The sequence below is a fragment of the Phyllobates terribilis genome, unplaced genomic scaffold (genome assembly GCF_046119375.1).
Source record: "Phyllobates terribilis strain yellow unplaced genomic scaffold, ASM4611937v1 Scaffold_488__1_contigs__length_1352022, whole genome shotgun sequence".
Classification (NCBI taxonomy): Eukaryota; Metazoa; Chordata; class Amphibia; order Anura; family Dendrobatidae; genus Phyllobates; species Phyllobates terribilis.
This window is the reverse complement of record NW_027363248.1, coordinates 824,805-847,275: the sequence shown is the minus strand read 5'-3', so window position 1 is coordinate 847,275 and position 22,471 is coordinate 824,805. Positions and strand designations below refer to the sequence as shown.

The 22,471-nt window shown below is 46.3% G+C and overlaps 9 non-coding genes and 1 pseudogene across 9 annotated transcripts; all 10 read left to right on the top strand.

Annotated features, from left to right (window-relative positions):
* Positions 1-144: 144 nt before the first annotated feature.
* On the top strand, positions 145-335 carry LOC141229967 (U2 spliceosomal RNA). Its single transcript, XR_012296580.1, has one exon. It is a non-coding gene; the product is annotated as a U2 spliceosomal RNA (small nuclear RNA).
* Positions 336-1,444: 1,109 nt separating this feature from the next.
* On the top strand, positions 1,445-1,635 carry LOC141229955 (U2 spliceosomal RNA). Its single transcript, XR_012296570.1, has one exon. It is a non-coding gene; the product is annotated as a U2 spliceosomal RNA (small nuclear RNA).
* Positions 1,636-7,997: 6,362 nt separating this feature from the next.
* LOC141229953 (U2 spliceosomal RNA) lies at positions 7,998-8,195 on the top strand. Its single transcript, XR_012296568.1, has one exon. It is a non-coding gene; the product is annotated as a U2 spliceosomal RNA (small nuclear RNA).
* Positions 8,196-9,313: 1,118 nt separating this feature from the next.
* LOC141229943 (U2 spliceosomal RNA) lies at positions 9,314-9,504 on the top strand. The gene has a single exon (XR_012296560.1). It is a non-coding gene; the product is annotated as a U2 spliceosomal RNA (small nuclear RNA).
* Positions 9,505-10,625: 1,121 nt separating this feature from the next.
* Positions 10,626-10,816, top strand: LOC141229931 (U2 spliceosomal RNA). Its single transcript, XR_012296548.1, has one exon. It is a non-coding gene; the product is annotated as a U2 spliceosomal RNA (small nuclear RNA).
* A 1,114-nt stretch (positions 10,817-11,930) lies between these two features.
* LOC141229914 (U2 spliceosomal RNA) lies at positions 11,931-12,121 on the top strand. Its single transcript, XR_012296531.1, has one exon. It is a non-coding gene; the product is annotated as a U2 spliceosomal RNA (small nuclear RNA).
* A 1,121-nt stretch (positions 12,122-13,242) lies between these two features.
* On the top strand, positions 13,243-13,320 carry LOC141230015 (U2 spliceosomal RNA; annotated as a pseudogene).
* A 5,565-nt stretch (positions 13,321-18,885) lies between these two features.
* On the top strand, positions 18,886-19,078 carry LOC141229950 (U2 spliceosomal RNA). The gene has a single exon (XR_012296565.1). It is a non-coding gene; the product is annotated as a U2 spliceosomal RNA (small nuclear RNA).
* Positions 19,079-20,196: 1,118 nt separating this feature from the next.
* LOC141229920 (U2 spliceosomal RNA) lies at positions 20,197-20,387 on the top strand. The gene has a single exon (XR_012296537.1). It is a non-coding gene; the product is annotated as a U2 spliceosomal RNA (small nuclear RNA).
* Positions 20,388-21,508: 1,121 nt separating this feature from the next.
* Positions 21,509-21,699, top strand: LOC141229908 (U2 spliceosomal RNA). The gene has a single exon (XR_012296526.1). It is a non-coding gene; the product is annotated as a U2 spliceosomal RNA (small nuclear RNA).
* Positions 21,700-22,471: the final 772 nt, after the last annotated feature.

The following is a 22,471-nucleotide window of genomic DNA, read 5'->3' as shown; positions in this document are numbered from 1 at the left end:
GCAGCAGCAAGCCGAAAAGTGCAGGCATGTAAGGGATCTAGAGGTTGACAACATGTCTTCTTAACGGGAGTCCAGGAGCTCATCTCCACAAATGGACTCTTCAGGATCCTTGGGTGGCTCTGTAGTTCGAAACCAATTCTGGTTATCGCTTCTCGGCCTTTTGGCTAAGATCAAGTGTAGTATCTGTTCTTATCAGTTTAATATCTGATACGTCCCCTATCTGGGGACCATATATTAAATGGATTTTTAGAACAGGGAGATGGAAAAAGAGCTTGCTCTGTCCACTCCACGCATTGACCTGGTATTGCAGTATCTCCAGGACCGGTGCACCCCTTCTTTAATGCAGTTTCTAAAATCAGAAAGTATTGAATTCAATGTTTTTTGTTCATTTTGCTTGTTTGTCGGATTTTGGGATGGACTCTTTGGCTTTGCTTTTCTTCTCCTCATTGGATTTTTCATGTTCAAAGTTGCAGAAGCCAGATGACAAGCTCATTTTGGTTCAACTTCAGCAACTGTGCATTGCATTGCCATGTAATGTAACGCAATGCTATCTTTCTAGCTCTCCCTCTTTACTTCCTTTTGGATAAACAGACATATTAGGCAAGCATTTTGGAGCTTTCACCTAAATAACTACAGGTGGTGAGATAAGCTGCACAATATAATTGACCTTTCAGTATATTGTTGCACACACACCATCTATTTAGCAAATGCCCTTGTTATCAACAGCAGCCTTTTAAACTCACCTGAGCTAACAGGTATGTGCGCTGGTTACTCTGCTGCGCTTAAAATTTCTTTTTTGGTTTGCTACAATGCCTTTTCTGAAACGTTGTCTCCCTCTGCTGGAACACTGACTTCTTTCAATTAATGCCTGCAGACTATAAAAGAGAACCCAACCCAAAAAGTTTGGTTGATTAGTCTGTGGCATTCTGTTAAACTGTTGCTTATGGCGGTCTCTGTGAGCTTCTCAGCGACATTCAGCCAGCCAGGTATCCTGCCTGCAGTAGATGGAATGTGGCAATGGAACGCTGGCTGCGCGTGTCATAATAGGCTCTGAGCCTTTATATACCTGCGCACAGCAGCAGCCACCTTCAGTCTGCTGCTGGACAGCCAGCAGCAGCAGGAGAGGTAAGTAATCAGCAGCCCTCCTGCTAAGGGTAGACAGCTGCTCGTTCCACCCCACCCCCCGCCTTAATTGGTTCTCCTCCCTTCCAATGGTGTTGAGGCGGGTGGGAACAGCAGGGGGTGAGGGTGCTGTGTTTAAAGAGGTGGAGTTATGCAGATCTAAAACGCGTGGATTGCAGCAGCAGCAAGCCGAAAAGTGCAGGCATGTAAGGGATCTAGAGGTTGACAACATGTCTTCTTAACGGGAGTCCAGGAGCTCATCTCCACAAATGGACTCTTCAGGATCCTTGGGTGGCTCCGTAGTTCGAAACCAATTCTGGTTATCGCTTCTCGGCCTTTTGGCTAAGATCAAGTGTAGTATCTGTTCTTATCAGTTTAATATCTGATACGTCCCCTATCTGGGGACCATATATTAAATGGATTTTTAGAACAGGGAGATGGAAAAAGAGCTTGCTCTGTCCACTCCACGCATTGACCTGGTATTGCAGTATCTCCAGGACCGGTGCACCCCTTCTTTAATGCAGTTTCTAAAATCAGAAAGTATTGAATTCAATGTTTTTTGTTCATTTTGCTTGTTTGTCGGATTTTGGGATGGACTCTTTGGCTTTGCTTTTCTTCTCCTCATTGGATTTTTCATGTTCAAAGTTGCAGAAGCCAGATGACAAGCTCATTTTGGTTCAACTTCAGCAACTGTGCATTGCATTGCCATGTAATGTAACGCAATGCTATCTTTCTAGCTCTCCCTCTTTACTTCCTTTTGGATAAACAGACATATTAGGCAAGCATTTTGGAGCTTTCACCTAAATAACTACAGGTGGTGAGATAAGCTGCACAATATAATTGACCTTTCAGTATATTGTTGCACACACACCATCTATTTAGCAAATGCCCTTGTTATCAACAGCAGCCTTTTAAACTCACCTGAGCTAACAGGTATGTGCGCTGGTTACTCTGCTGCGCTTAAAATTTCTTTTTTGGTTTGCTACAATGCCTTTTCTGAAACGTTGTCTCCCTCTGCTGGAACACTGACTTCTTTCAATTAATGCCTGCAGACTATAAAAGAGAACCCAACCCAAAAAGTTTGGTTGATTAGTCTGTGGCATTCTGTTAAACTGTTGCTTATGGCGGTCTCTGTGAGCTTCTCAGCGACATTCAGCCAGCCAGGTATCCTGCCTGCAGTAGATGGAATGTGGCAATGGAACGCTGGCTGCGCGTGTCATAATAGGCTCTGAGCCTTTATATACCTGCGCACAGCAGCAGCCACCTTCAGTCTGCTGCTGGACAGCCAGCAGCAGCAGGAGAGGTAAGTAATCAGCAGCCCTCCTGCTAAGGGTAGACAGCTGCTCGTTCCACCCCACCCCCCGCCTTAATTGGTTCTCCTCCCTTCCAACGGTGTTGAGGCGGGTGAAAACAGCAGGGGGTGAGGGTGCTGTGTTTAAAGAGGTGGAGTTATGCAGATCTAAAACGCGTGGATTGCAGCAGCAGCAAGCCGAAAAGTGCAGGCATGTAAGGGATCTAGAGGTTGACAACATGTCTTCTTAACGGGAGTCCAGGAGCTCATCTCCACAAATGGACACTTCAGGATCCTTGGGTGGCTCCGTAGTTCGAAACCAATTCTGGTTATCGCTTCTCGGCCTTTTGGCTGAGACCAAGTGCTTCACAGCAGGAGGTTTCAGTTGAAGGGCACTCAGGTACTCCTCTCCTTGGCCTGGCAGGATCGTCCACTTCGGTGGGCTTCACCTGCCTGCTGCTATTAGGGAGAGGGATTAGTCCTAGGGTAACGGGCAGCGATCCCCCAGCCTTCAGGTGCTTTATCACAAAGCTCTGAAGGCTCAGATTGCAGGCGGTTGCAATTTGCATTTTGTTGCGCCATACCATGGAGGTTGACCCCAACCTCGTGCCTCTATATGCGAGGCTCAAGAACACCATAAGGGTCCGCTTTACGGCTGGTGGTTCCGATATGCGGAATCTGGGATATGTAGTCCAGGACGTGCTTGAGAAACTGCTCCACGTCAGAACCAACGAAATCCTTTCTATCCAGGATTATCCTCGACGTGGAAACTATGATGTAACCTTTACTGGCGAAGGTATTTTCAAAGATGTTTTGTCCAGAGTTAAGTCGGTAGAAAATAGCCCTGGTCTAAAAGGGATTCAGATCATCGAGCACGTCCTGGATGAGGTAAAGATGGTGGTTGTGAAAATCTTCTCACCCTTCATAACGGCACCAGAGGTTATTTCCTTTTTGTCAGTTTATTTTAAAAGTGTGAAATTGATTGGGAAAGTGATGAATGAGTTTAACATCTGGACCTCAAAATGGAAGTTTTTAGTAAAATGTGAAAGAGACCCTAAATTCCCTGGAGGTGTGAGACTTCCTCCAGCTCGATTTAAAATAGGGCAAACTAATGGGGATTTTTTTTTCTCAGGAATGCCACTTTTCTGTAGGTATTGTGGTCTCTATGGGCACTCTAAGGATAGTTGTGGTGCCACTTGTAGAAATTGTGCCAGTACTGAACATGACACAAAGGAGTGCCCAAATTAAAAAAAATGGTCATTTCTATTTTTCTTGCCCTCACAGGTTCAGAGAGGATGAACAAAAACAAAAGGAGAAGTCCAAGACATCCGGGAATGGACGGGCCAATCAGACCACCCCTCAGGAGGAGGAACAGCAACCTGGAGCCTCGGGAGGTGATAAGGGCGCTTCGACTAGTAACAATCCCTCCGAGTCAATGACAGGTAACTCACAGGAGCCCAGGAGCTGGCTGAAAGACCATAAGGAGGCTAAAAGGAAGGCTGAGAAAGATCATAAAGGGGCGGTCGGTAAGGCCAAAAAAGAGCGCCAAAAGGCTGACACCGAGCCCAAAATTCCCACTGGGTCTCACGAGAGCGAGGGCGGTACGTGGCATTTGGTGAGGTCTCATAATAAGAAAAAGAATGGTTCCGTGGAGGTGGCTAATAGGGAGGAGATGGATACATCCCCTCACGGGGGTGTAGACTCTGGAATCCCGAGGTCCCGGGGCTCTGCTGCCCCAGGTGGGGCCCCGAACCTGGCTGCCTCCGGGGACTCTGAGGCTCCGCCATGTGCGCAGCCTGCCCCTGTGTTACGACCCTCTGCGGGTCAGCAGGGGAGTGCGGAGCCTCTCGGAGACCCACCTGACGAGGACCTAAATGGTCAGCCTATGGAGACCCAGTGTAACCTTTCTCTCAATATCCTTCCGAGCTACACCCCAGTAGCGTCGGGTCTTAATTTAAGTGAATGTTCCTTCTCCGATGATGAAGACTCTTTGATAACGGTGGATTCAGAAGAGGGCGTTGGTGAAAGTCCAAGTGGTCTGATCCGTCCATCGGATAGGTAAAGTCCAGTTTTTTGTTTCTTCCTAACCATTTGTTATGATGGCTGACATTAGTGGTGTTTCCCTCAATGTGAGAGGCATAGGATCCAAGACCAGAAGAGCTACTGTTTTACATTTTTTAACCTGTTTTACAGCTTCTGTTTTCTTTTTACAAGAATGTCATATCCCTCATAAGATTTCTTACAAAAAATATAAGGAAGAGTGGAAACATGGTCCATCGGTCTGGTCTGGATCAAATGCAACCAGATCAGCCGGGGTAGCTATACTTTTTAAGGGAAATGTGTCTATTGATTTTATCCAAGATATTTTACCGGGTCGTATTCTTTTAGTTAAGGCTTTTATTGATGGGACAAGATGGCAGTTTTTAAATTTTTATGGGTCACCTGATAAAAATGAAAGGGCTGATATGCTGGAAATTTTACCTTTATTTATTAACATTTCTGAACCTTTTATCCTGGCAGGTGATTTTAATTGTATTTTAAAAGGCGAAAGCCGATGCTCCGGTTCCGTGAGTAGAAATTATGACAAAACGTCTGGAATGTTAAGCAATATTATAAATGATTGTAAATTAACTGATGTGTATAAAGAATGTAACAAGGATAGCCCTATAGACGCTGGTTTCACCTGGAGCAATTCTACATGTAGCTCCAGGATAGATTTTGTTTTAGGTTCAGAAAAAATACTGCCAGTGAAATGTGAAGTTTTAACTAATATTCTCTCAGATCACAAGGTTTTATCTTTTAGAGTGAGGATTAATGGAAAGAAGAAATGTGGTAAGAAATCTTGGAAATTGAATGTGTCCCTTTTAAAAGATCCACAAATTTTATCGGATTTTATTGAGTTTTATGTAAAGTGTAGAAAAAGGAAAAACCCCAATATTTCTTTTAGCTCCTGGTGGGATAGAATGAAAATAAGCATTAAAGATTTCTTTATTAAGAAAAGCATACAAAAAGCTAAAGAAAAGTTTGAGATCTATAATTTTCTTAATATCAGGTTACAGACATTGTACAAATTCAAAGACAATGGTCTGGATGTAGGTAATGATATATTGAGTCTTAAAGGAGAAATTTCAAAGTGGTTGGAACAAAAAGGAAAAGAACTGATTTTTCGTTCAAAGGTAAAACACGTAGAAGAGGATGAGACTTGTTCCAGGTATTTTTTTAAGAAAAACAAACAGGCGAAAACAATAATTGATAACATAGATGGAGATAATAATATCAACGTTATATTGGATAAGGTAAATGTTTATTTTAATGATCTTTTTAATGTAAAAACTGTAGACCATGATTTAATACACACTTTCCTGGGGGAGATCAAGTCCACCCTAGATGCTGATGCCCAAAGTTTTTTATCCCAACCTCTATGTGAGGAAGAGATTTTAGAAACCATGAAGAGTTTTAAAAATGGTAAAGTGCCGGGCCCTGATGGTATCCCCATAGAGTTTTATATAAGTTTTTATGATATTTTAAAAGATGATTTGTTTAATTTGTTTTCCGAAGTTTTTAATAATAAGGTTTTACTCAACTCATGGAAGAAAGGTGAGGTATCACTACTATACAAAAAAGGTGACAAAACGGATCTTAAAAACTGGAGGCCGATAACTCTTTTAAATAGTGATTACAAAATTATGGCTAAGATCTGTGCAAATCGGTTGGAAAAGGTGATACATAAAGTAATTCATGCAAATCAGGTATGCGGGGTACCTGGGCGTAGTATCTGGGACAATTTAAACCTGGTGAAAGATTGTATTGAAGATGTAAAAACCAGAAAGACAAAGATGTCAATCCTAGCGGTGGATTTTGAGAAAGCTTTTGACCGCGTGTCTCATTTTTATCTTTTTAAAGTTTTAGAAAAAATGGGCATTCCGGGTGGGTTTTTATTGTCTCTTAAAGCTTTTTATAATGATTGTACGAGTAAGATTTTAGTTAATGGTTTTAAAACAAAAGAGGTAGTTTTAAAATCAGGGGTGAAGCAGGGTTGCCCTTTGTCCCCCCTGCTTTTTATATGTGCTATAGAACCCCTTTTATGTACAATACGCCGGGATAAGCAAATATGTGGAGTACCCTTACCCGGAGGGAACGGTCTACAAGTTAAAGTTGTAAGCTATATGGATGATGTAGCAGTGTTTGGATGTGATGTACCTTCAATACAAAAAACGATAAGCCAAATTCAGTCTTTTTGTACAGTTTCCGGTTTTAAAATTAATCTTACTAAATGTAATATTTTAAATGTCGGGGGGATGAGTTTACATGATGTACCAATTGCAGTTACAGATTCCATTACTATTTTAGGTGTTTCTTTTAATGAATCTAATAATGGTTTTAATAGCTGGGATGCGGCAGCACAGAAAATTAATCAGAAAATCTGCATGTGGAATATGAGAAAGCTGTCAATGAAAGGTAAAGTTCTGATTGTAAAAATGGTGATATTACCTATCCTGTTATATCTTAGTTTGGTGTTCCCCCCTCCTACAAATTTGTTGAAACGAATTACAAAAGTATGTTTTACCTTTTTTTGGGGCTCAAAAATGGAGAAACTCAAAAGAGAAATTGTGACAAAGCCAAAGGTTAAAGGTGGGAAAGATTTCCCTGTTTTAGATAAGTTTCTTTTAATACATTTTTTCTGTTTCTGTTTTAAAACCCTTTTTAAAGATAATTACCTTTCCTATTTTATGCGTTTTAACACTGGTTTTCTCATGAGAAGGTTTGGTTGGTTTGAAACGGTTTTATCTTTTCCTTATGCTTTTAACCTACCTGCACATTATGAGATTTTAAAGAAAATTATTCTTGATTTTAATTTGAATAAGAAACAGACAGGGGATCTATGTAACAGCAAGACACTACTCAAACAAATTAGTACTGATGTGACGTTGTGTGATATTGAACGTTATGATGATGACAAAACTGTACACATATGGAAAATGATTAACGCCCCTTATCTTTTTAATGTACAGAAAGACATGTCTTGGAGCTGCGCTCACCACTGTCTTCCTTGCCGGGCATTCCAGTACAGAAGAGGTTTTGTGAGGTCTGCCATCTGCCCAAGAGAAGGTTGTCAAGAAGAAGAGACAGTGAAGCATCTTTTATGGACTTGTGCTTTTGCTAAAGAGTTCTGGAGAAGATTAATCCCCCTGCTGGAGAAAATGGTGGACCTCAAGGACTTTAATTTTGCATCAGTGTTATATGGTCTTCTGGAATGCCCAACAATGGACCAAAAAATAATGGCGTGGAAGACAGTGAATTGTGCCAAGATAGCGCTCTGGAATGCTAGAAATATTGCTGTTTTTAAACATGAAATGTTACCAGTAGATGATGTTTTAGCCTTTTGTAAAAGTGAAATGTACATATACTATTTATTGGACAGGAAAAAGAATGCAACATTGGCAGGAAAATGGCTTTTTAACCTATGGAATATTTGAAGTCTTGTAAAATTTGCTGTGATGGAATTTTTATTTTTCTTTGAAGTCCCGAAAGTGTAATGTGGATGTAATGGTTTTATTTCTGTAATTTGTTAAATTTTAAATAAACGGTTTTTATCCCCATGTGGGGGATAGCCAAATTAAAAAAAAAATCTGTTCTTATCAGTTTAATATCTGATACGTCCCCTATCTGGGGACCATATATTAAATGGATTTTTAGAACAGGGAGATGGAAAAAGAGCTTGCTCTGTCCACTCCACGCATTGACCTGGTATTGCAGTATCTCCAGGACCGGTGCACCCCTTCTTTAATGCAGTTTCTAAAATCAGAAAGAATTGAATTCAATGTTTTTTGTTCTTTTTGCTTGTTTGTCGGATTTTGGGATGGACTCTTTGGCTTTGCTTTTCTTCTCCTCATTGGATTTTTCATGTTCAAAGTTGCAGAAGCCAGATTACAAGCTCATTTTGGTTCAACTTCAGCAACTGTGCATTGCATTGCCATGTAATGTAATGAAATGCTATCTTTCTAGCTCTCCCTTTTTACTTCCTTTTGGATAAACAGACATATTAGGCAAGCATTTTGGAGCTTTCACCTAAATAACTACAGGTGGTGAGATAAGCTGCACAATATAATTGACCTTTCAGTATATTGTTGCACACACACCATCTATTTAGCAAATGCCCTTGTTATCAACAGCAGCCTTTTAAACTCACCTGAGCTAACAGGTATGTGCGCTGGTTACTCTGCTGCGCTTAAAATTTCTTTTTTGGTTTGCTACAATGCCTTTTCTGAAACGTTGTCTCCCTCTGCTGGAACACTGACTTCTTTCATTTAATGCCTGCAGACTATAAAAGAGAACCCAACCCAAAAAGTTTGGTTGATTAGTCTGTGGCATTCTGTTAAACTGTTGCTTATGGCGGTCTCTGTGAGCTTCTCAGCGACATTCAGCCAGCCAGGTATCCTGCCTGCAGTAGATGGAATGTGGCAATGGAACGCTGGCTGCGCATGTCATAATAGGCTCTGAGCCTTTATATACCTGTGCACAGCAGCAGCCACCTTCAGTCTGCTGCTGGACAGCCAGCAGCAGCAGCAGCAGCAGGAGAGGTATGTAATCAGCAGCCCTCCTGCTAAGGGTAGACAGCTGCTCGTTCCACCCCACCCCCCGCCTAAATTGGTTCTCCTCCCTTCCAACGGTGTTGAGGCGGGTGGGAACAGCAGGGGGTGAAGGTGCTGTGCTTAAAGAGGTGGAGTTATGCAGATCTAAAACGCGTGGATTGCAGCAGCAGCAAGCCGAAAAGTGCAGGCATGTAAGGGATCTAGAGGTTGACAACATGTCTTCTTAACGGGAGTCCAGGAGCTCATCTCCACAAATGGACTTTTCAGGATCCTTGGGTGGCTCCGTAGTTTGAAACCAATTCTGGTTATCGCTTCTCGGCCTTTTGGCTAAGATCAAGTGTAGTATCTGTTCTTATCAGTTTAATATCTGATACGTCCCCTATCTGGGGACCATATATTAAATGGATTTTTAGAACAGGGAGATGGAAAAAGAGCTTGCTCTGTCCACTCCACGCATTGACCTGGTATTGCAGTATCTCCAGGACCGGTGCACCCCTTCTTTAATGCAGTTTCTAAAATCAGAAAGAATTGAATTCAATGTTTTTTGTTCATTTTGCTTGTTTGTCGGATTTTGGGATGGACTCTTTGGCTTTGCTTTTCTTCTCCTCATTGGATTTTTCATGTTCAAAGTTGCAGAAGCCAGATTACAAGCTCATTTTGGTTCAACTTCAGCAACTGTGCATTGCATTGCCATGTAATGTAATGAAATGCTATCTTTCTAGCTCTCCCTTTTTACTTCCTTTTGGATAAACAGACATATTAGGCAAGCATTTTGGAGCTTTCACCTAAATAACTACAGGTGGTGAGATAAGCTGCACAATATAATTGACCTTTCAGTATATTTTTGCACACACACCATCTATTTAGCAAATGCCCTTGTTATCAACAGCAGCCTTTTAAACTCACCTGAGCTAACAGGTATGTGCGCTGGTTACTCTGCTGCGCTTAAAATTTCTTTTTTGGTTTGCTACAATGCCTTTTCTGAAACGTTGTCTCCCTCTGCTGGAACACTGACTTCTTTCATTTAATGCCTGCAGACTATAAAAGAGAACCCAACCCAAAAAGTTTGGTTGATTAGTCTGTGGCATTCTGTTAAACTGTTGCTTATGGCGGTCTCTGTGAGCTTCTCAGCGACATTCAGCCAGCCAGGTATCCTGCCTGCAGTAGATGGAATGTGGCAATGGAACGCTGGCTGCGCGTGTCATAATAGGCTCTGAGCCTTTATATACCTGTGCACAGCAGCAGCCACCTTCAGTCTGCTGCTGGACAGCCAGCAGCAGCAGCAGCAGCAGCAGGAGAGGTATGTAATCAGCAGCCCTCCTGCTAAGGGTAGACAGCTGCTCGTTCCACCCCACCCCCCGCCTTAATTGGTTCTCCTCCCTTCCAACGGTGTTGAGGCGGGTGGGAACAGCAGGGAGTGAAGGTGCTGTGTTTAAAGAGGTGGAGTTATGCAGATCTAAAACGCGTGGATTGCAGCAGCAGCAAGCCGAAAAGTGCAGGCATGTAAGGGATCTAGAGGTTGACAACATGTCTTCTTAACGGGAGTCCAGGAGCTCATCTCCACAAATGGACTTTTCAGGATCCTTGGGTGGCTCCGTAGTTTGAAACCAATTCTGGTTATCGCTTCTCGGCCTTTTGGCTAAGATCAAGTGTAGTATCTGTTCTTATCAGTTTAATATCTGATACGTCCCCTATCTGGGGACCATATATTAAATGGATTTTTAGAACAGGGAGATGGAAAAAGAGCTTGCTCTGTCCACTCCACGCATTGACCTGGTATTGCAGTATCTCCAGGACCGGTGCACCCCTTCTTTAATGCAGTTTCTAAAATCAGAAAGAATTGAATTCAATGTTTTTTGTACATTTTGCTTGTTTGTCGGATTTTGGGATGGACTCTTTGGCTTTGCTTTTCTTCTCCTCATTGGATTTTTCATGTTCAAAGTTGCAGAAGCCAGATTACAAGCTCATTTTGGTTCAACTTCAGCAACTGTGCATTGCATTGCCATGTAATGTAATGAAATGCTATCTTTCTAGCTCTCCCTTTTTACTTCCTTTTGGATAAACAGACATATTAGGCAAGCATTTTGGAGCTTTCACCTAAATAACTACAGGTGGTGAGATAAGCTGCACAATATAATTGACCTTTCAGTATATTGTTGCACACACACCATCTATTTAGCAAATGCCCTTGTTATCAACAGCAGCCTTTTAAACTCACCTGAGCTAACAGGTATGTGCGCTGGTTACTCTGCTGCGCTTAAAATTTCTTTTTTGGTTTGCTACAATGCCTTTTCTGAAACGTTGTCTCCCTCTGCTGGAACACTGACTTCTTTCATTTAATGCCTGCAGACTATAAAAGAGAACCCAACCCAAAAAGTTTGGTTGATTAGTCTGTGGCATTCTGTTAAACTGTTGCTTATGGCGGTCTCTGTGAGCTTCTCAGCGACATTCAGCCAGCCAGATATCCTGCCTGCAGTAGATGGAATGTGGCAATGGAACGCTGGCTGCGCGTATCATAATAGGCTCTGAGCCTTTATATACCTGTGCACAGCAGCAGCCACCTTCAGTCTGCTGCTGGACAGCCAGCAGCAGCAGCAGCAGCAGGAGAGGTATGTAATCAGCAGCCCTCCTGCTAAGGGTAGACAGCTGCTCGTTCCACCCCACCCCCCGCCTTAATTGGTTCTCCTCCCTTCCAACGGTGTTGAGGCGGGTGGGAACAGCAGGGAGTGAAGGTGCTGTGTTTAAAGAGGTGGAGTTATGCAGATCTAAAACGCGTGGATTGCAGCAGCAAGCCGAAAAGTGAGGCATGTAAGGGATCTAGAGGTTGACAACATGTCTTCTTAACGGGAGTCCAGGAGCTCATCTCCACAAATGGACTTTTCAGGATCCTTGGGTGGCTCCGTAGTTTGAAACCAATTCTGGTTATCGCTTCTCGGCCTTTTGGCTAAGATCAAGTGTAGTACCTGTTCTTATCAGTTTAATATCTGATACGTCCCCTATCTGGGGACCATATATTAAATGGATTTTTAGAACAGGGAGATGGAAAAAGAGCTTGCTCTGTCCACTCCACGCATTGACCTGGTATTGCAGTATCTCCAGGACCGGTGCACCCCTTCTTTAATGCAGTTTCTAAAATCAGAAAGAATTGAATTCAATGTTTTTTGTTCATTTTGCTTGTTTGTCGGATTTTGGGATGGACTCTTTGGCTTTGCTTTTCTTCTCCTCATTGGATTTTTCATGTTCAAAGTTGCAGAAGCCAGATTACAAGCTCATTTTGGTTCAACTTCAGCAACTGTGCATTGCATTGCCATGTAATGTAATGAAATGCTATCTTTCTAGCTCTCCCTTTTTACTTCCTTTTGGATAAACAGACATATTAGGCAAGCATTTTGGAGCTTTCACCTAAATAACTACAGGTGGTGAGATAAGCTGCACAATATAATTGACCTTTCAGTATATTGTTGCACACACACCATCTATTTAGCAAATGCCCTTGTTATCAACAGCAGCCTTTTAAACTCACCTGAGCTAACAGGTATGTCCGCTGGTTACTCTGCTGCGCTTAAAATTTCTTTTTTGGTTTGCTGCAATGCCTTTTCTGAAACGTTGTCTCCCTCTGCTGGAACACTGACTTCTTTCATTTAATGCCTGCAGACTATAAAAGAGAACCCAACCCAAAAAGTTTGGTTGATTAGTCTGTGGCATTCTGTTAAACTGTTGCTTATGGCGGTCTCTGTGAGCTTCTCAGCGACATTCAGCCAGCCAGGTATCCTGCCTGCAGTAGATGGAATGTGGCAATGGAACGCTGGCTGCGCGTGTCATAATAGGCTCTGAGCCTTTATATACCTGTGCACAGCAGCAGCCACCTTCAGTCTGCTGCTGGACAGCCAGCAGCAGCAGCAGCAGCAGCAGGAGAGGTATGTAATCAGCAGCCCTCCTGCTTAGGGTAGACAGCTGCTCGTTCCACCCCACCCCCCGCCTTAATTGGTTCTCCTCCCTTCCAACGGTGTTGAGGCGGGTGGGAACAGCAGGGGGTGAAGGTGCTGTGTTTAAAGAGGTGGAGTTATGCAGATCTAAAACGCGTGGATTGCAGCAGCAGCAAGCCGAAAAGTGCAGGCATGTAAGGGATCTAGAGGTTGACAACATGTCTTCTTAACGGGAGTCCAGGAGCTCATCTCCACAAATGGACTTTTCAGGATCCTTGGGTGGCTCCGTAGTTTGAAACCAATTCTGGTTATCGCTTCTCGGCCTTTTGGCTAAGATCAAGTGTAGTATCTGTTCTTATAAGAACACAAGAGCTACGATCTACACTTGACGAGAGCGATCGAACTCGGAAGGAGAAGAGCTTCGGAGCCCAGCTGACATCGGAGAAGGAAGGCGGATATCGGTGGGAGGAAGAAGCTCTAAAGAATCCAGAAGAAGACGAAGACTCGGAGAAGAATCGGGCTGTCCTGTGGAATCTTCGAGGAAGAAAATCATCGAGACAAAGACCTTTCGGGGAATTTGTCCAGAACACGACGGGAGAAGAATCTGCATAGCTCCACCCATTCCGGGAAAAGTTCCAGATCCAGCTCCAAGAAGTAACTGCAGGAGGAAAGCCATGGCAAGCGCTGCGAGGAAGGCCGAAAAGAAGAGCCTGGAGCAGGGGACAGCCAGGAGGGCCCAGCCAGGAGCCGATTCTGACCCCAAGGACTCTGCCTCCACGACTGGCCAGCAGAAGGGACCCCAGAAGCCCCGCCACGAAGCTCCAGCCCTGGAGCCATGGATGCGGCAGACGGTGGCCCTGAAGCTGAAGGAAGTGGATGGGAGGGTGCCGGACATGTCCTCGGACGTGTTCTGCCAGAAGATGCTGCTGGATCGAGGCTTCTCCAGGTCGGACACCCTCAGCATCCAGACCTTCTTGACGGGGATCTTCTTCGTCACCTTCGCCACTGTGAACACCTGCAGGAGGTTCTGGGAAATGGTAAGCGCAAAAGGACCAGATAATTCTTTCTCTGCCTTTACAGGTAGCTGCCCTATCCAGAGGGACGAAAGGAGGATCACGGTCTCCATGCGCAACCCGCACACCCCAGGCCAAGACATCTGTACCTTCCTGAGACGCTTCTGTTTGGTTGTGAAGGAACCTTCTCACATCCTGAATGGACTCGGCTTCTGGACAGGTAAGTGGTCGGTGACCGTTAGACTTCACAGGGACCTGGCGTACTCAGACGGACTTCGGCACCTGCCCCCGACATTCTCCCTGGGCAACTCCTACGGCCTCATCTATTACCCGGACATGCCGCGGAACTGCAGGAGATGCGGCAAGAACGGCCACGAGATGAAGGACTGCAAGGAGGATGCCTGCAGGATTTGTCGAGTGACGGGACACAGCTCGAAGGACTGCCCGAAGAAGACGTCCTGCAACCTGTGTGGGCTGGCGGCTCATCTGTACAAGGATTGCCCCAAGCGTGAGAGATCCTGGGCATCGGTGGTTGCGACGACCCCAGCTACGGAGGACAAGGCCCCGATGACCAGGCCTGTGAAGGTCAAGGACGCGACGACCAAGGCCCCAGCGGCCAAGGCCGAGACGACCAAGGCCAAAGCGGTCAAGGAGTCGGTGGCCAAAGCCCCAGCGACGGTCCCAGCAGCTCCGAAGCAGAAGAAAAAGTCAAAGGAGGGTAAGAGTTCTGTCACCCCTCTCTCGATCCCTCCCCCTGCCACCCCCGTCCAACCCCCCCCCCACCCCGGCCAACCCTGCTGAGGATTCCACTTCCTCTTCCTCCTTCCCCTACTCCTCAGCAGGTGTCCTTTCCCCTGCCCCGGCAGCCACTCTCCCTCCCCAGACCATGGTAGCGGTGGAATTAACCTTTCCTCCACCCGCCGCTATCTATTCCGAGGAGGATTTTCCCCTTCTTGTCTCCCCAGTTCCAACCCGGGGAAAGAGGAAGGTGGAGGACAGCCCTGCTACTGAATCCTTCAAAAAGAAGATTCTGGATTTCGTAGGCGAAAAGGAGGATACCCTCCCTGAGCCAGAAGAGATGGAGCACATGGTTGAGACCCTGGTGGCCGAGCCAGAAGAGGAGGAACTGGTGGTCGCCGAGATCGAGGCCGCGCTGCTTGACCAGATGGAGGAAGAGGGCCTGCTGGTGATCCCGTCACCAGCAGTCAACACCGACGAGGGACCACCCGACCGGAGTGGTAACTAAGGTGTATTGCCTGCGCTAACTTTTTCTTTTTTCCCTACATGATGGCTAATATTAACTTATTTTCCATTAATGTCAGGAGCATCAAGGACAAGTTCAGACGTCAGACTATTTATGCCTTCCTTACTTCCCAGTTGTGTGATGTTTATATGTTGCAGGAATGTTCCCTTCCCTCCTCTAGGTCCTTCAAACATCTGGCCAGGGAGTGGTCCCACGGTCCATCCTACTGGTCCGGTGGGGGTGACTGCAAGTCTGCGGGGGTCGCAATTCTGATCAGGGGGGGCGCATTCACGCTTGAGTCCGTCCAGGAGCTCATCTGCGGCAGGGCTCTTGTTGTAGATGGCAACTGGGCGGGAGAACCTGTCAGGTTCATCAACGTGTATGCGTCCCCACTGAAGAATGAGCGTTTGGAGCTTTTCCAGACCCTGCGGCTTCAGCTTGCCACCACCAGGACCTTAGTGATGGCCGGGGATTTCAACTGCCCCATCGAGGAGGATGGTCGTAGTTCTGGCACATCTGCCAAGTTGGACATCACGTCCAAGCTGCTCATCGAGATGGTAACCGAGGCCTCTCTTCAGGACGTGGTGGGCTCCATGGGGAGAGGCTCCACGAACTATTCGTGGAGCCGACCCGATGGCTCACTCCGCTCCAGGATTGACTTTGTGTTCACCTCTCGGGCAGTCAGGCAGAGTAGGCACTCGATGGTCTCCTGCTTCTTCTCCGACCACAGAGCCATTCACTTACAAGGTGTCCTCGGCGACGGTTTTCCGTCCGGCCCCGGCTCCTGGAAGCTGAATTGTGCTCTGCTGGCTCAGGATGAAGTCGTGGAGGAGCTGAGAGCAGCCTACGCAATGTGGCAGTCCTACAAGGGTAGCTTCCAAACAGTCTCTGATTGGTGGGAATATGTTAAACTTGAGTTTCGCTGTTTCTTTCAGGCCAAGGGTCGACAACAGGCGTGTGAGAAGAGGAGGGACTTCAGAGGGCTGCAGCGCGAGCTGCGGTCGCTGCAGGACCTTCTTCACTGCGGCTGGGACGTGAGGGAGGAGCTGGAGGAGACCAAGAAGAGCCTGAAAAGGCACTTTGAGGAGGAGTCCAAGCGAATCGTCTTCCGTTCCAAAGTGGAGAATCTGGAGAAGGGTGAGAAATGTAACTCATTCTTTTTCAGGAAACTTCATGCCGGTCACACGCCCCTGAACGAGCTGCGAGACGAGAGCGGAAACATGCGACGTGGGAAGGAGGACGTGATGAGGGTCGTCAGCGACTTCTACAGCGAACTCTACTCCCACAAGACTACCGACCCCTACGCTGCTGATAAGTTCCTGTCAGGTATCACTAACCATCTTGATCCTGCAGGCACGGCAGCCTTGGACAAACCTCTGATGGTGGGCGAATTGCTCTCTGCCGCTAAATCATTTAGGACCGGCAGGACCCCGGGCAGTGATGGTCTTCCAGCGGAGCTCTATGTAGCGCTGGGAGACCTCATCTGTCCGGACCTGTTGGACCTGTACGAGGAGATGGTGGTGGAGGGTAGAATGCCTCCATCTTTGAGGGAAGGAATGGTCACGATCCTGTACAAGCGGAAGGGAGAGAGGTGCGACCTGAGGAATTGGCGTCCCATCACTCTGCTCAACGTGGACTACAAGATCCTGGCCAAGACGATGGCGACACGACTTAAGACGGTCATCGGACGGATCATCCACCCGGACCAGACCTGCGGCATCCCTGGACGTCGCATCGCAGACAGCCTCGCTCTCGTGCGGGACACGGTCGAGTACATCAAGGTCCGCCGCGCACACGCGGCCCTGGTCTCCTTGGATCAGGAGAAGGCCTTCGACCGGGTTTCCCACGAGTTCATGGGCCGAGCTCTGCACCGGTTAGGTTTGGGTAACATGTTTTGTTCATATGTCCGTCTGATGTATTTTGATATCCACAGCTCGGTGTTGGTGAACGGCTGGAAGACTGACCCCTTCCCTGTCCTCTCTGGGGTCAGACAAGGCTGCCCTCTATCACCTCTTCTTTTTGTTTGTGTTATAGAACTCTTCGCAGAGGCTATCCGGCAGAATGGAGAGATCAGAGGGATCACCGCACCGGGTCCGGGACGACACGAGGTCAAGTGCTCGCTCTACATGGACGACGTCACCGTCTTCTGCGCTGATCGTGGTTCAGTCGACGCCCTCGTCCAGACGTGTGAGAGGTTCGGCCGGGCTTCAGGGGCCAAAGTCAACTGCAGGAAGTCGGAAGCCATGCTCTTCGGGGATTGGCAGCCGGCCTCCTCTGCCCCCTTCCCCTTCAACATTCAACCGGATTTCCTCAAGGTGCTGGGAGTCTGGTTCGGGAAGGAAGGAGCGGCCCTCAAGTCCTGGCAAGAACGCTTGGCCAAGGTGAAGCAACGGATCGGACTCTGGAGCCTCAGACACCTCACTTGTGAGGGTAAGGCACTCGTCCTGCGTAATGAGGTCCTGCCCGTCTTGCAGTACACGGCGCAGGCCTGGCCCCCACACGTCACTGTGTGCAGGGCCATTACCAAGACAGTGTTTCACTTTGTCTGGGGATCCAAGATGGACAGAGTCAGGCGGGCCGTCATGTACAAGGAGCCTCGCAAGGGTGGGAAGGGCGTTCCAGATATCCCCACCCTCCTGCGATCCTCTTTTGTGTGTGATTGTGTCCGCCGGACTTTGCAAGTCAAGAATGGCTCCGCGGGCAGGTCCATGTCTCACTTCTTCCTGCTTCCTCTTTGGAGGCGACTCGGCTGGGACAAGTGGGACAGCTCCTTCCCCTACAACTGGACGACGCCATGGTTCTACGGAGACGTCGTTCGATTTGTGGGGGAGCATCAACTGGAGGGACTCAAGCCCGACTTGTGGAAGCCCAAAACTATCCACAAGCTAATCAGAGCCAAGGATGACGTGGAGAACATCACAGGACTTCACCAGGACACGCTGGAGACTGTGTGGACAAATGTGTCGTCTGACAGGCTGACCAACGGGCACAAGGACTTGTCGTGGATGGCGATTCAGGGCGGACTGCCCGTCCGGTCATTCATGCATGCCCGGAACCTGTGCAAGACCCGGTACTGCCCAAGGTGCCCCTTCGTGGAGGAAACATCTTTGCACACTTTTTGGGACTGCGGATTTGCACAGCGCCTATTGACTGCACTTGAGGACGACCTGAGGAACTCTGTCCCCAGGGCGAGCCTATCGCACCATTCTGTGCTTTATGGACTATTCCCTGGGGTTCATACCGTCGGAGCCATCCAGGAGGCTTGGCGCCTTATGAACTGCTTCAAGGATGCCGTTTGGGTCGCCAGGAACCGGCTCATCTTGAGGAGGGAGAGGATGTCCATCCAGGACTGCCGCAGGCTGATCCACAGCCTGCTCAGAGACTATTCCATCATGGACGGTCCGGAGGACGAGGATGAGGACTAAACCCCTCCTCCCCCTCTCCCCTTATGTGTCTTGTCTTTCAATAAAGCTTCGGGCCTGTGATTTTCCCCTCCCCATCCCCTTTTTCCCAATCCCTATCCCTTATCACGGTTCGTCGTACTGTATTGATTGACATGCTTTTTCTTTCAGATTGAGTGTTTTGTGTAGCATAGGGGTGTGATGTGTCTAGTTAGTGCGTCGTATCCTCATGCTATGTAAATATGATGTAGAATTCTGTGTGTACTGGGCTGCGGCACTGTACACTGTCTGTTAACTTATTTTTTGTGCTAATAAAAGATATATTCAATCAAAAAATCTGTTCTTATCAGTTTAATATCTGATACGTCCCCTATCTGGGGACCATATATTAAATGGATTTTTAGAACAGGGAGATGGAAAAAGAGCTTGCTCTGTCCACTCCACGCATTGACCTGGTATTGCAGTATCTCCAGGACCGGTGCACCCCTTCTTTAATGCAGTTTCTAAAATCAGAAAGAATTGAATTCAATGTTTTTTGTTCATTTTGCTTGTTTGTCGGATTTTGGGATGGACTCTTTGGCTTTGCTTTTCTTCTCCTCATTGGATTTTTCATGTTCAAAGTTGCAGAAGCCAGATGACAAGCTCATTTTGGTTCAACTTCAGCAACTGTGCATTGCATTGCCATGTAATGTAATGAAATGCTATCTTTCTAGCTCTCCCTTTTTACTTCCTTTTGGATAAACAGACATATTAGGCAAGCATTTTGGAGCTTTCACCTAAATAACTACAGGTGGTGAGATAAGCTGCACAATATAATTGACCTTTCAGTATATTGTTGCACACACACCATCTATTTAGCAAATGCCCTTGTTATCAACAGCAGCCTTTTAAACTCACCTGAGCTAACAGGTATGTGCGCTGGTTACTCTGCTGCGCTTAAAATTTCTTTTTTGGTTTGCTACAATGCCTTTTCTGAAACGTTGTCTCCCTCTGCTGGAACACTGACTTCTTTCATTTAATGCCTGCAGACTATAAAAGAGAACCCAACCCAAAAAGTTTGGTTGATTAGTCTGTGGCATTCTGTTAAACTGTTGCTTATGGCGGTCTCTGTGAGCTTCTCAGCGACATTCAGCCAGCCAGGTATCCTGCCTGCAGTAGATGGAATGTGGCAATGGAACGCTGGCTGCGCATGTCATAATAGGCTCTGAGCCTTTATATACCTGTGCACAGCAGCAGCCACCTTCAGTCTGCTGCTGGACAGCCAGCAGCAGCAGCAGCAGCAGGAGAGGTATGTAATCAGCAGCCCTCCTGCTAAGGGTAGACAGCTGCTCGTTCCACCCCACCCCCCGCCTTAATTGGTTCTCCTCCCTTCCAACGGTGTTGAGGCGGGTGGGAACAGCAGGGGGTGAAGGTGCTGTGTTTAAAGAGGTGGAGTTATGCAGATCTAAAACGCGTGGATTGCAGCAGCAGCAAGCCGAAAAGTGCAGGCATGTAAGGGATCTAGAGGTTGACAACATGTCTTCTTAACGGGAGTCCAGGAGCTCATCTCCACAAATGGACTTTTCAGGATCCTTGGGTGGCTCCGTAGTTTGAAACCAATTCTGGTTATCGCTTCTCGGCCTTTTGGCTAAGATCAAGTGTAGTATCTGTTCTTATCAGTTTAATATCTGATACGTCCCCTATCTGGGGACCATATATTAAATGGATTTTTAGAACAGGGAGATGGAAAAAGAGCTTGCTCTGTCCACTCCACGCATTGACCTGGTATTGCAGTATCTCCAGGACCGGTGCACCCCTTCTTTAATGCAGTTTCTAAAATCAGAAAGAATTGAATTCAATGTTTTTTGTTCATTTTGCTTGTTTGTCGGATTTTGGGATGGACTCTTTGGCTTTGCTTTTCTTCTCCTCATTGGATTTTTCATGTTCAAAGTTGCAGAAGCCAGATTACAAGCTCATTTTGGTTCAACTTCAGCAACCGTGCATTGCATTGCCATGTAATGCAATGAAATGCTATCTTTCTAGCTCTCCCTTTTTACTTCCTTTTGGATAAACAGACATATTAGGCAAGCATTTTGGAGCTTTCACCTAAATAACTACAGGTGGTGAGATAAGCTGCACAATATAATTGACCTTTCAGTATATTGTTGCACACACACCATCTATTTAGCAAATGCCCTTGTTATCAACAGCAGCCTTTTAAACTCACCTGAGCTAACAGGTATGTGCGCTGGTTACTCTGCTGCGCTTAAAATTTCTTTTTTGGTTTGCTACAATGCCTTTTCTGAAACGTTGTCTCCCTCTGCTGGAACACTGACTTCTTTCATTTAATGCCTGCAGACTATAAAAGAGAACCCAACCCAAAAAGTTTGGTTGATTAGTCTGTGGCATTCTGTTAAACTGTTGCTTATGGCGGTCTCTGTGAGCTTCTCAGCGACATTCAGCCAGCCAGGTATCCTGCCTGCAGTAGATGGAATGTGGCAATGGAACGCTGGCTGCGCGTGTCATAATAGGCTCTGAGCCTTTATATACCTGTGCACAGCAGCAGCCACCTTCAGTCTGCTGCTGGACAGCCAGCAGCAGCAGCAGCAGCAGCAGGAGAGGTATGTAATCAGCAGCCCTCCTGCTAAGGGTAGACAGCTGCTCGTTCCACCCCACCCCCCGCCTTAATTGGTTCTCCTCCCTTCCAACGGTGTTGAGGCGGGTGGGAACAGCAGGGGGTGAAGGTGCTGTGTTTAAAGAGGTGGAGTTATGCAGATCTAAAACGCGTGGATTGCAGCAGCAGCAAGCCGAAAAGTGCAGGCATGTAAGGGATCTAGAGGTTGACAACATGTCTTCTTAACGGGAGTCCAGGAGCTCATCTCCACAAATGGACTTTTCAGGATCCTTGGGTGGCTCCGTAGTTTGAAACCAATTCTGGTTATCGCTTCTCGGCCTTTTGGCTAAGATCAAGTGTAGTATCTGTTCTTATCAGTTTAATATCTGATACGTCCCCTATCTGGGGACCATATATTAAATGGATTTTTAGAACAGGGAGATGGAAAAAGAGCTTGCTCTGTCCACTCCACGCATTGACCTGGTATTGCAGTATCTCCAGGACCGGTGCACCCCTTCTTTAATGCAGTTTCTAAAATCAGAAAGAATTGAATTCAATGTTTTTTGTTCATTTTGCTTGTTTGTCGGATTTTGGGATGGACTCTTTGGCTTTGCTTTTCTTCTCCTCATTGGATTTTTCATGTTCAAAGTTGCAGAAGCCAGATTACAAGCTCATTTTGGTTCAACTTCAGCAACTGTGCATTGCATTGCCATGTAATGTAATGAAATGCTATCTTTCTAGCTCTCCCTTTTTACTTCCTTTTGGATAAACAGACATATTAGGCAAGCATTTTGGAGCTTTCACCTAAATAACTACAGGTGGTGAGATAAGCTGCACAATATAATTGACCTTTCAGTATATTGTTGCACACACACCATCTATTTAGCAAATGCCCTTGTTATCAACAGCAGCCTTTTAAACTCACCTGAGCTAACAGGTATGTGCGCTGGTTACTCTGCTGCGCTTAAAATTTCTTTTTTGGTTTGCTACAATGCCTTTTCTGAAACGTTGTCTCCCTCTGCTGGAACAATGACTTCTTTCATTTAATGCCTGCAGACTATAAAAGAGAACCCAACCCAAAAAGTTTGGTTGATTAGTCTGTGGCATTCTGTTAAACTGTTGCTTATGGCGGTCTCTGTGAGCTTCTCAGCGACATTCAGCCAGCCAGGTATCCTGCCTGCAGTAGATGGAATGTGGCAATGGAACGCTGGCTGCGCGTGTCATAATAGGCTCTGAGCCTTTATATACCTGTGCACAGCAGCAGCCACCTTCAGTCTGCTGCTGGACAG